Genomic DNA, 13,779 nt, shown 5'->3' with positions numbered 1-13,779 from the left:
GTGGCCTCAGAACAGGTAAGCAAACACGAGTGAGTGGGTTATTTTTTTTATTATTGTGTTGGAACCGTAACCATATTTCCGTTTCCACAAACCATGTGAATCCTGTTTTCAGAAACACTAAAACACTTCCAGAATTGATCTCACATTCTGCTTTTTATATTACTATGTCTTATTTTTAACCAAAATAATATTTTTAGTCATTCAGTGCGACATTGGGTAAATGCTTGCTGTCAAACCTAGATGTTGCAATTTGAAAAACATTTGGATTTCTAATACCAGAACAATCATCGAAAATGTATTAGAGACACAATTTAATTTGAATTTGAAAGTTTATTGGTATTGTTAAATCGACCTAATGTATATTTATTTTGCAGAATGTATGTTTATTTGGAAATGTGTGTGTGCATAATTGTAAAGGGAAAACTTAATATTGGAATTGATTATGGGTCTGTGTAATGTCTGTGACTGTGTGTGCGTCTCTCTCCCTCTCTCTCTCTCTCTCTAGCTCTCTATCTCCTCTCTCTCTCCCTCCCCCCTCTCTCTCTCTCTTTCTCTCTCTCTGTATTGGTCTGTCTGTCCTGTCTTAATCTGCACGTGTGATATTAACTGACAGTCCGCTCACAGTGTATGGTAGCACATAGTGTCCAATTTGTCCGGACCAGCCTAGATTACGGGTACTGAAGATATCGCTTACGGAAACAAACAAGTACTTCAGAGTACTTCAGTTCTGCAGACCCTTGTGCACGAATAATTTCAGTGCAGAGGACTTTATAGGTGGTTTGCCAGAAATAAGTGATGTCAGGGTACTTATAGGAGCGTAATTCCATGCAGGATCATGGTGGGTTTCCTTACAATAGAGTGCCCTAACATGTAAACATTGCTATGAATACTGATAAAAAAACAAACTTATAATAAATGTATGAGTATGACATTCGAGACATAATGTCCTGTAGATTACTTCTTTGCAAGTTTACAACATCTTTTGTCTTAATATTTACAAATACTTTCTGTTTGTGACATCGGGGTTCCCGTTTCTAGTGACATCGTCAGCTGAAATCGAAACCCGTTTAACCAGCCAGTGGATATACTTAACGTGCAGGATTATTGCTAATGTTGCTAACGATGTTAATCTTGCTGATAACACGGGCTATACATGATTCATTCACTTTTTGACAGCGTATATGTTTTCTTACAAAACAGCCTCGAAAGCTTTGGTGAGAATATTGTGTGCCATGCCTCACACTGGGGTCAAGGCCATGATGCAGACACCACTGGTATTTGCGAACAGCGAGCGATTTATACAGCATTAAACCATTTGCTATCGATTACAAGCGTTGATGAAAAATCAATCACTGAGCTAACGTGTTGAGAGGGACTATAGACATACAATTCATCAATACAGTACATGATATGACCACTATCTCGACTGCATCTACTTACACCGTGTGGTCGTATTTTGGACCTCCCTGGTAACCAGTTGTACATGTCAACAATATCTATTTACATATTCTGCTCGAACTGGAGACTGAATCGTGGTATATGAACCATGTCTCATGCTGAAGATAATATATTGCCGGAGTTTTGTAAGCATTCAATGTATATTTTATTACCACATCCGGAACTGTTGTTCAACGTTATGTTATGTGAATAATCGAGTCTGGACCAGACAATCCACTGATCAACAACATGAGCATCGATCCGCGCAATTGCTTGCCATAAAAGGCGACTATGCTTGTCGTAAGAGGCGACTAACTTTATCGGGTGGTCACCCTCGCTGACTTGGTTGACACATCGGTTCCCAATTGCGCCGCCATATAGCTGGGATATTACCAAGTGCGGCGAAAAGCTAAACTCACTCACTCACTCACTCACTCACTCACTCACTCAAATATAGTTTCGCTTAAGAGATGCTTAAAGCCCTAACTTCAGTGTATATATGTGTTAAGGGACGGGTGCGCAATATTTCCTTTTCCCAGTATAACTGCCCACAGGGTTTACGACACGGGGGTGTTTTAAGCCCGCGGTGGTTGTCATTTTTATAAATGAATTAGCTCTGGAAATTGAATCTACATGTTACCCTGGTATACATCTTCACCCCGATGTTGTACAAATGTTTCTACTACTTTTAGCGGATGATATTGTTCCTTTTGCGGACTCTGTATAACACATACACATTTTAGAAGATTTATGTAAAAATCAGCAATTAACCTAAACTGGGAAAAAAACCAGATTGTTGTATTTAAAAATGGTTGTAAATTATCACAATATGAAGAGTGACATTACAATGGGATGTCTTTAACTGTTTCTTCTTACAAATATTTGGGTATTTTATTTGCACGTTCACTATCTTGGTCTTCCCATGTGAATAACGCTACTTTACAAGCTAAGAAAACTGCATATGGTATGCTAAAATGTCTTTTCACATTTAATTCACTTCATTCCTATCTTTTTAAAATATCTGATACCAAACCTAGTCCGATTGTTTTATGTGGAGCTGAAATATAGGGAGTTGATAAATTCAATGAAGCTGAAGTTGTACATATGTTTTGCTGTAAATGGTTCTTAAATGTCAAGCGGTCGACTTCGAACCATGTAGTAGGGGAGAATGTGGCCGTTATCCAGTGTCTATATGTACAAAGCAAAAGGTCGTTAAATATTGATGCAAAGTATGTAAAATGCCAGATTCTAGATTTTGTAAAGAAATTTTATACTATGTTACTTTAAGACTCCATAAATAGTAACACAAACCGGGCATAAAAAATTCAGTATATTCTTTACGTTTTTGAACTTGGCTTTATGAGGGAACAGCAACAAAATTTATATGTAATGTTGATCAATACATTTTAGAAGTTGTTTTTAAACTAAGATGAAGTTATGAACAAGAATTGCACTCATTGCTCGTAAATAGTCCTAAATTTTCACTTTATTCTTGTTTTAAAATCTCATTTAATGTTGAATTTTATATAAAAGATTTATCAGTCTTCAAATTCGAATCGGCCCTCGCGAAATTCAGATGTTCTTCACGCCGTCTCCAAATTGAAACCGGTCGATATATTAACCAACCCAGATCGAACAGATTATGTTTTGTATGTAAAGACAACCTTATTGACAATTAGTTTCATCTTATTTCACTTTGTAAATGTTATCAAAATCTGAGATGTGTGTATTTACCACATAAATTCTATTCAGATCCCCCATTCATAAGTTTAATGAGCTAAAGTGATATGGCAATCAAGATATTGTAGAAAAACTAGCTATTTCAATGCACAGTACAATGAAACATAGAGTTCACTCCTGCGCCAATAATATCCCTTTGTACATTTTGTAAATGAATATATTGTCTGTCAGACTTTATACACACATATGTACCGCTCTGAAATCCTGAAACGTTGCCTAGGCCTATGGCATCCACTACAAAGAAAGATAAGACTTGATCAACTGAAACATAATTGGTGACCCTTTACAGTTGTCTCAAGTAGCTGGGTATAAGCTTTGGTTTAATTATTTCCATTTGACTCTTCACTTTAATCGAAGAGACCTCAGGAAAGCTAAATTACTTTAGCGGCATGTATCGTAAGTCTGTATGTGAAAGCAAGCGCTCAGCTTTTTGTCGGAACTACCATAAAGTTGAGCCAGTATTTGGTTTTGCTTGTTTTGTTTTGATTTTGTTGTCTGGGTTATTTTTTTCATTCATAAGAACCTACTTATATTCCAGTTCAATTAAATCTCAATCTAATCCTTGAAGATCTTGGGATAGAATTAATATTCAGCACCCCACGAGAGACAGGCAGTCAGATTGATGGTCCAGACTCGATTATTTACAGACTGACGCCATATTGCTGGAGATAACAACGGCTATAAACAACAAGCATGTAAACATGGGAATCTAAATACTATGCAATACTGAATGTTGGAAAATACCTGGATTCAAATATGCAAGGCGCTGAATTGTTTGTGTTATACAAATGTCGGACTTATTGGTACAGTCGTGCGGACTGTTACGTGCGGTAACACGGAATTAACGTCAGCCAGCGATAATTACATGCGTATGGTGTGTAGGTGTTAATAAGTCCATTCATCATGGACAAACACGCAAATCCTGCAAATTACACGCATAGCCCTTATTAGGACGAAAGCGAGGATAATGTGGCCGTTACTTCTTGTTGTAACGGCAACAATGGCAGTCCAGGTGCTCCTATGTGCCCCTGTCGGGAGCTTCAGCTACACCCCACGAGGGTGGAGATAAAGCAGTTACAAACATTCCATTAGAAGAATTGTTATAATGGGTTTACACGTTTCTAAAATTACTTGAATTTGACGTCACAATAAGTGTTTGACGTCATGAAGATGTGTGTAATTGCTTCTCGTCAGCGGGTGTTAGGTGCATCACTCGTCATGACAGTGATAATACTAACTTACATTAGATTCTAATCCATACAGGTAAATACAGTCCCAATTAGTGATTCACTTGTTGCGAGCGCGCGTGTAAACACTGGTTAATGTTTCTTATTATACGGAAATATAGACATTAGATACCAACGCAGAACTGAGATGTTTCTTATCAGCCAAATAATATAGACGTTCATTCAATATGAAGGCAGATGTGCCACACTAATACAACACTATAGATGTGCTATAATAACAAAGGGGCTGTGGGGGTAACCTTGTGGTGAAAGCGTTCGCTCGTCACGCAGGAGAACAGGGTTCGATTTCCTATATGTGTGAAGCCCATTTCTGGTGTGATATTGCTGGAATATTGCTAAAGCGGCATAAAGCCATACTCACTCACTATAATGACAAAACGAAATCGATGGTTCGTGCTAACATATTATGACATTCCGTCCTCCGCTCTGTTCAAGGTGGTAATGCATCCTTACTTTCCGTCCTTCGTACTGTTCAAGGTGGTAATGCATCGGTACATGCCCCCACCGTACTGTTCAAGATGGCAATGCATCCCTACTTTCCGTTCAGCGCACTGTTCAAGGTGGTAATGCATCAGTACATGCCCTCTACCGTACTGTTCAAGGTGGTAATCTGTACTTTCCGTCCTCCATACTGTTCAAGATGGTAAGGCATCCGTATTTTCCGTCCCCCGTACTGTTCAAGATGGTAATTCATATGTACTGTTCGGGGCGGTAATGCACCTGTCGTTTTCGTCGTTTCGTCGTAATGCATCTGTACTTTAAATTCAGCGTACTGTTCAAGATGATAATGTATCTGTACTTTCCGTCCTCCGTACTGTTCAAGGTAGTATGTACTGTTCAGGGCGGTAATGCACCCGTATTTTTCGTCGTTCGCAAAGTTCAGGGTGTACTTTCCATTCAGTGTACTGTTCAAGGTGGTAATGCATCGGTACATGCTCTCCAACGTACTGTTCAAGCTAGTAATTCATCAGTACATGCCGTCCACCGTACTGTTCAAGGCGGTAATGCATCGGTACATGCCCTCCACCGTTCTGTTCAAGGTGATAGTGCATCCGTACATGCCGTCCACCGTACTGTTCAAGGCGGTAATGCAATCATGTCATGGTGAAATATATTCTTCTGTGTTTCCAGTCTCCCACCCGCCTTGCATTTTTAGTCCGACGTGAAAAATTAGAACCTTTCTGATCTCATTGTCCCCCGCCATAGTGGAAGTGCATGCCCTGATATGATAAAAATGTACCTTTGAATACGTTTTTGGATAAAAGTAATTTTGATCTTTCGTTGTGTGTATTTATCATTAAAAAGTATCCCACGCTAAGTGACTTGATCTGTATCGTAAATTTTTTTATTTACATTTCCAAATCTGATCTAGATTTTCAAATTTCATAAAACACGTTTGCTGAAAAAAATCTTTTTATTGCCTAGTTTCATAAATATTTAAAGTCCTCTCTCTTACTTGTTCCAATTGAAGCTAGCTATGAAAAGCACAATAAAATACGAATGGACTTAAAACCCACATCCACTACTTTCTGGATTTTAGCTGAAAACGGCGGTGTTACTGTTGGTGGTGTATCAGGGGGCACAACCATGACTGACCAAAACCTAGAAATATACTTATTCAAAAAGAAACGCATAGACGAGAAATCTGTGGCGAAAATGTCGTATTTTCAAACATGCATAACTCATCCACAAATAAACTTTAGTGCGTGACGTTTTACACGTTTAGAAGAAGGTAATGTCTATACATTTTTATTTGGTGCGACTGGTAATCTCCAGCATTCATTTTTTCGATGGAGATGTTCCGTGTCGTCGAGTCAAGACGCGACGTAGTGATCTGACCTTGACATTCCTGAGGATGAGGACTTTTAAGGACTTGTACCGTTGCAATGGATGCGACGTTTCGGTGTAGACTCTAACACCGTTCTCATCTTTTGCTTGATAACGGTGTTAGAATCTACACCAAAACGTCGCATCCATTGCAAGAAAGAAGTTGTCTGTCCATGTCAATAAAGTCTTCATACTCATCATACCAACTTTTAATATGCCACTTAAAGAACTTTAAACTCCTTCAAAATGAGTGCCGATTTCTGGAAGTAATCTGGTGAGTGGGGGTGGGGGGTGGTGAGAGCCGTGAAGGGGGTTGTTATTTGGTGCGTGCTGTTGTTGATGTTGGTGGGTTTTTGGGGGTTTTTTTTAATGTTCGATTTATTTATTTATTTATTTATTTATTTATTTATTTATTTATTTATTTATTTATTTATTTATTTATTTATTTATTTATTTATTTATTTATCTATTTATTTATTTACTTACTTATTGAGGATTTGGACCGCTTACTGTGACATAACACCTCATTTCAAACTATGGGTTATAAAATACAATTACATGTATTTACTATTTTAGTCACGAAATATTGCCAGAGTGACTTAACGTTTTAACTCACTCACTCAAAATGCAGGCAGTGTGGGATGGACAACATGTTACACACAAATGTCCTGAACATCAAACCTATTTAGGATTTCTACCCACATCTCTCCTGTCTGAAATCATGTCTACGAACATAAATTACAGAATTGTCTTGAAAACGCAGAATTTTCCTTTGCGGCCTTCTTCAACAATATGATATCAAGCACTGCAGGAATCTTTGTTATTTGCTTGAGACAAAAGGGCAGGCGCAAGTGTACCCGACTGTGAACAACCATAGAGGTCTATGGACATTTAGTAACAGGATTGAGCACACATAATGCGTTTAATGGACATTTGGTAACGCGTGTCCTCACACACGATGCATATTTCACGCACGTATTGTCAATCCCAGACTGTTATTCAATTGTTTGTCCAGTTGACCACGTCATCTTTCAGTCATAAATTTCAGGACCAATGTGCATTAAGATAATTACCCTCCAAAGTGCTCATTAATCAGTTCGCAAATGCACCATCAATCGAATATACAATAAACTCCGCTCAGTCTCTTACAAACAGGATATGAATCGATCTGGGATTGTTACCCAGAGCTGGTGACAACCTCGATGTGAGTCGTGAGCGTGGGAGACTCGGACAAAGACACAACACTGCTGGACCCACCATTGACTGATAAGGAACGCTGACCAGTGAATGACCGTACAGCTGATCTCTCCATAGCTCCATGATCACCACGCACACACTAGTAAGTGCAACGATAACTCAGCATGGCGGATAGACCAATGGATTTTGTTTTCGTTACCACTTCTGTATGTTAATGACCATTTTTTGTTAAATATTTCAAAGATTGGTTACTGCCTCACGTCTAAAGATGCAGTTTATGATGATTTATATTCAGGATGAAAAATGTTGTTTTTGAAACCAGACGCTGGGCTTGACATGAGGGCTGTCGTCACTAATGACGATGAGGAAACTAAATGCTGTTCAAGTCTCACAGCTGTTGTTGTTTACTACATATTGTTTGGGAGGTTGTGACGTCATAGTATCCCAACACTACAAATTGTGTTTGTATTATGTCCTTATCCATTATCCATCTTAGATTTATGAATTGAGTGAAAATGGTTTGGCGCTGCTAGCAACAACATTCCAGCGATCTGGCGGCGGTCTGTCAGTCTAGAACAGACAATCCAGTGATCAACAGCATGAGCATCGATCTAGGCAAATGGGATACGATGACATGCGTTAACCAAGTCAGCGAGCCTGACAGCTGTATCCCGTTGTTCTAGTCCGGTGTTGCTGGAAGACCAATTCTAACGTGGATCTTCAGGGGCATGAGACACGGCTGGAATACGACATGAAAAACAAAATCAGCAAGTCTGATCGCTTGGTTCCCTTGGTCACCGTATGACAAACAAGACCAATTCCAAGTTACATAGATGATACTAAACGACCTTCCGTGTAATACCATTTTTATTCAACGAGTTAATGATTTGGCATCAAACGAGCGAAAGCGAGTTTGATACAGTATATAAATCTTCCTCGAGTTTGATAAAAACGCTATTTTACGGAAGCGAGTTTAGTATTCTGGTTATTACTCCCCAACGCAAATTGAAAGAAACTACGACCACACTGCCTACCGCGTGATGACTCTCAGCTTATCGCGAGTCAAGCGGAGTCTAGTATCATTGCGACTAGTACTGTGACGTCAGAACTCTGAATGATTATGACGTCATATGTCTAGTGCTATTACACTAGTGTAATATTGTCGTAAAAATATCACAATGCAATATCTTCAACGGGAGAGTATAAATATACATATCTAACCCGGATCATCACTCGTCTCGCCTCGACACTCAGTTATTATTAACACACCATGCCATATAGCTGGAATATTACTTGAAAACGACGTTAAACAACATACACAGATGGCATAGAAGAAGATTTAACTGCTAAATATGTTTGGTAGACAGACCCAACATCCCAACTCCTGAGACAACGATGTGGTCGGTCACAAAGGCCAGGAACCACATTATTTTCCCCACAGAATAACCCTTCCTGCAATGCTAAAGCCCTAAACGAAGCAAGTCCTAAATCCCACACTCAATGGATCTCCATTTCAACTTACATGGGATTATTTTTTGTTATCAAAATGATATATATTCAGAGACTAAGTGTTACTCTAACCACGACTTGAAACTATGAGCACTGGCAAGACAGATAGATATATTTTACGAGTCACGTGAAAGATTACATGAAATGAAATATACAATAAGAGTAATGAAATATTCATTTACCCAGCGAATAAGGCTCATTGGAATATGTCCCATTTAAAAACTATGTACATGGCGTTTTAAAATAAGATATAAGAAATAGTTGAAATGGATAAGACATTTTACAGGAATAAAAGCCGTCTTCTGTGCATGTTAGTTATATTCGATGTCATAATTGAGATACTTAATATATGCACATTGTTATCATAATTTATAACTTCAGTTATAAGCAAAGCTGATATCTAAGATACTGATAAAATAACAATTGAAAAGAAAATGTATCTCGACTATGCAATAAATTGCTGCTGCCTCTAAGCTTCCCCCAGACGCATTAGTTGCGGTCGTGTTGTTGCTGAAATATTGCTGATTGCGGAGATAAAGCAGAATTTACTCGTCTTCCATGCCGCGACTGCATGTCGGGAGGTTATACACGAGAAACAACATGGCTAATTTGAACATCATGAAAACATTCACACGCCAAATAGAGCCAACACGATCAGACAAGCGAGTGACCGTTTTCATTAACACCGAGCACGTTTATCCTCCCATCTACATCCCAACACGACATCAGTTTAAACACCGACTTGACTTGGCTTAATATCTGAACCACAGCGTGACGGCAATGTGACTGCATGACAAACAACTCCTGCAACCCTGGGCGAAAATAATCGCCCCAACACGAGTGGTCTTTCCTCCGTGACTATTCATTGATATTGTTCTTCTAGGTCCTCTTAGTTCAATTACGTATATATCACTGTTTAACGAGATAAGCAGGGTTAGGTACTTATATAGACTAGCTCTGATGAAAGTTCTTTATTCTCCAGAGGAGCTCCGGGATGAGCATCTTGATGCAGAGGTGTCCTTCTTGATCCAGAGGTGTCCTTCTGGTAAGACGCTTTGTTGAATTACATTTGTGACGTCATAACATTGTGTGCTCGCTCCATTATTTTACAGGAATGGAGTGATGTGTACCTGTTTCACCTGTAAGACTTTGATAGTTCGTATGTTTGCCTTACAGTTGGTTTACAACATTACCAATACTTTGTATCTAATTTAAGTAGGGTAATATCCTCGTAATGTGCCATTATTTTTCAGTAATGGAGAGTTGTGGGACAGCAATACGTACATACCTGACAACTTCAGTGTCACATCCCTTAAGGAAAGCATTTGGTTGCAGTTCATACTAATTCTAAACGATAGACACCAGTGTCAAAACGTTTTGAGAAGTTCTTGTATCAGTAGGTTTGCCAGGTATTGAAACGTTCACAGGATCTCATGAATGATCATTGTGTGCAATACTACTAGCTGTATTGCTGTTGCACAACTTTAGCTAGTGAGTTCTACGAACTTTTCGACCTTGTGCATCATCTAATGATGTCACTGTATCCATGGAGACACAGTTGTTTCGTGTTCTTTAAACTGTTTTTAATGAAGTTGAAATTTATGTTAGGTGTATTTTCATTTATACTTTAGTTTCAAATATCCCTTTGAAAGGAAGGTACAATGTTTAGGTGAAGTAAGTTTCAAAGTTTTGGAATGATTATTGTCATGAACGTAAACTATGTTCGATCATCGATCATCGATCATGATCAATAGTGAGCGAAATGAATCCAGATCGATGTCGAAACAATCAAAAACAGACGAAATTGCCAAATGTTATTCTGTATTGTTGTTTCATTTTATTTTTATTCGATTTCAAATATTTTCTGAAATGTCGTTATTTAAGTCAACAGGTAATCCGAGTTTACCTGTTTGCGACTTGTCTGCATGCATACGCAGAGCCAAAGGAGGGTGCGCTTTGAAAAGACATGGCAACCATACTGTTCGATTTGTTTGGTCCATTTTGTGCTAAGACAAACAAATCTGACAAACGTTTGTCGACAGTCATAAACTCAGTAGTAACACAATTTGCATTTTCATTATTTTCAAATGTTCATCCTGACATAGTGCCTGCCTCCCAAACAGATTGGTTTTTGATATGTTGGCATCATCTGTAGGGAGTTTCACGGGTATGCTCACACGACCTGTAGAGAGTTTCACGGGTATACCAGTATCATCTGTAGAGTTTCACGGGTATAACAGTATCACCTGTAGAGAGTCTCACGGGTATGCCAGTATCACGTTTAGAGAGTTTCACGGGTTTACCAGTATCACCTATAGAGAGTTTCACGGGTATGCAAGTATCACCTGTACAGTGTTTCATGGGTGTGACAGTATCACCTATAGAGTGTTTCATGGGTATGACAGCATCACCTATAGTGTTTCATGGGTATGACAGCATCACCTATAGAGTGTTTCATGGGTATGACAGCATCACCTATAGAGTGTTTCATGGGTATGACAGCATCACCTATAGAGTGTTTCATGGGTATGACAGCATCACCTATAGAGTGTTTCATGGGTATGACAGCATCACCTATAGAGTGTTTCATGGGTATGACAGCATCACCTGTACAGTGTTTCATGGGTATGACAGCATCACCTATAGAGTGTTTCATGGGTATGACAGCATCACCTATAGAGTGTTTCATGGGTATGACAGCATCACCTATAGAGTGTTTCATGGGTATGACAGCATCACCTATAGAGTGTTTCATGGGTATGACAGCATCACCTATAGAGTGTTTCATGGGTATGACAGCATCACCTGTACAGTGTTTCATGGGTATGACAGCATCACCTATAGAGTGTTTCACGGGTATGACAGCATCACCTATAGAGCGTTTCACGGGTATGACAGTATCACCTATAGAGTGTTTCATGGGTATGACAGCATCACCTATAGAGTGTTTCATGGGTATGACAGCGTCACCTATAGAGTGTTTCATGGGTATGACAGTATCACCTATAGAGTGTTTCACGGGTATGACAGCATCACCTGTACAGTGTTTCATGGGTATGACAGCATCACCTATAGAGTGTTTCATGGGTATGATAGCATCACCTATAGAGTGTTTCATGGGTATGACAGCATCACCTATAGAGTGTTTCATGGGTATGACAGCATCACCTATAGAGTGTTTCATGGGTATGACAGCATCACCTATAGAGTGTTTCATGGGTATGACAGCATCACCTATAGAGTGTTTTATGGGTATGACAGCATCACCTGTACAGTGTTTCATGGGTATGACAGCATCACCTATAGAGTGTTTCACGGGTATGCAAGTATCACCTGTACAGTGTTTCATGGGTATGACAGCATCACCTATAGAGTGTTTCACGGGTATGCAAGTATCACCTGTACAGTGTTTTATGGGTATGACAGCATCACCTGTACAGTGTTTCATGGGTATGACAGCATCACCTATAGAGTGTTTCACGGGTATGCAAGTATCACCTGTACAGTGCTTCATGGGTATGACAGCATCACCTATAGAGTGTTTCATGGGTATGACAGCATCACCTATAGAGTGTTTCACGGGTATGCAAGTATCACCTGTACAGTGTTTCATGGGTATGACAGCATCACCTATAGAGTGTTTCATGGGTATGACAGCATCACCTATAGAGTGTTTCATGGGTATGACAGCATCACCTATAGAGTGTTTCATGGGTATGACAGCATCACCTATAGAGTGTTTCATGGGTATGACAGCATCACCTATAGAGTGTTTCATGGGTATGACAGCATCACCTGTACAGTGTTTCATGGGTATGACAGCGTCACCTATAGAGTGTTTCACGGGTATGACAGCATCACCTGTACAGTGTTTCATGGGTATGACAGCATCACCTATAGAGTGTTTCATGGGTATGACAGCATCACCTATAGAGTGTTTCATGGGTATGATAGCATCACTTGTAGAGGTCTCACAGGGATACAAACATCACGTGTAGTATGTTTTACAGGTATTCTGGCATCATATATTGAATGCTTCGCGGGTATGGCAGCATCACAGATCGAACTTTTCATGGTTATGCTAGCGCCGCATTTAGAGAGTTTCGCGTGTATGCTAGCATAACTTATACGGTTTTTCATGGGTATGCTACCATCACCTATACAGAGTTTCACGGGTATGCTAGCATCATTGTTGTGGTCGTGGTTGTTGTGCATTGTCAAACGCATCCCAAAATGTGTTATTAAACGTTTGTCATAAAAAATGAATACGATACAAGAAAAGTGGAAACAGTTTTCCAGGTAATGCACGTACATAGTAGAGACATTGACCAAACCGAATTCATCATTTCATTAAGAAAACGTAAACGAAGGTAAAAATGTCTAGATGCATCTGACCGACATATTGTCCTTGAACGTTTAGAAGACTGTCATTGCAAGATACATCAACGTCCACTACACACCAGATCTCGGTCTAGACATAGACGTACCAGGTCATTTCGACCCACGGTCATCTCAGAAGTGGAAGACCAAGAGTGGTCACTTTTGTCCAGGACCGATTCATCTGGGTGCTTCACCTAGGTCACAGATTTGCTGCAGGGCAGGTGTCTGGTCGTCGAAGAATTTCCCAGAAATCGCCTGGGAGAAGTTGGCATTCGAGCGTATCATCGAAACGTTGGACCTGTCCTGACACGACTACACCGACGACGACGTGTCCAACGACGGGGAACACATGGAACGGTTCAGCAATGAATCACGTTTCCTCCAACAAGGACGGGATGGTGGACAATGTTTCTGTCGACATCAGCAGCGTGGGAAGCGTCAT

The 13,779-nt window shown here is 39.6% G+C and overlaps 1 protein-coding gene across 1 annotated transcript in view; it reads left to right on the top strand.

Moving 5' to 3' along the window:
* LOC137258796 (crystal protein-like) overlaps nucleotides 1-13,779 on the top strand; it is a 179,308-nt gene that overhangs the window by 8,551 nt on the left and 156,978 nt on the right. The window lies entirely within an intron of this gene.

This window comes from Haliotis asinina, chromosome 12 (genome assembly GCF_037392515.1).
Source record: "Haliotis asinina isolate JCU_RB_2024 chromosome 12, JCU_Hal_asi_v2, whole genome shotgun sequence".
Classification (NCBI taxonomy): domain Eukaryota; kingdom Metazoa; phylum Mollusca; class Gastropoda; order Lepetellida; family Haliotidae; genus Haliotis; species Haliotis asinina.
The sequence above is the reverse complement of the archived record's forward strand: the minus strand, read 5'-3'. Positions and strand labels throughout refer to the sequence as shown.